At 45.3% G+C, this 254-nt stretch overlaps 1 protein-coding gene across 2 annotated transcripts in view; it reads left to right on the top strand.

The window, feature by feature from the left end:
• The window catches only part of LOC106876955 (WASH complex subunit 2), a 71,496-nt gene that overhangs the window by 6,801 nt on the left and 64,441 nt on the right, over positions 1-254 (top strand). The gene's annotated exons all lie outside the window — the stretch shown is intronic.

Below are 254 nucleotides of genomic sequence, written 5' to 3'. Positions count from 1 at the left end.
TTGCACCATACTATACTACAACTGTATTACCATAAGAACTTATTGTCCACAGCTTCAACCATATCTCCATTCTCACTCACAAGTCTCCACTCACACTCGGCAGTCCACATTCTCACACTCACCAGTCTCCATTCACAATTACCAGTCTCCACTCACATTCACTGTTCTCCACTCTCACTCACTAATCTCCATTCACACTCACCAGCCTCCATTCACACTCACAAGTTTCCACTCACTCACCAGTCTCCTCTCAC

Source organism: Octopus bimaculoides, chromosome 23, assembly GCF_001194135.2.
Source record: "Octopus bimaculoides isolate UCB-OBI-ISO-001 chromosome 23, ASM119413v2, whole genome shotgun sequence".
Taxonomy (NCBI): Eukaryota; Metazoa; Mollusca; class Cephalopoda; order Octopoda; family Octopodidae; genus Octopus; species Octopus bimaculoides.
This window is presented reverse-complemented; position numbering and strand designations above follow the sequence as displayed.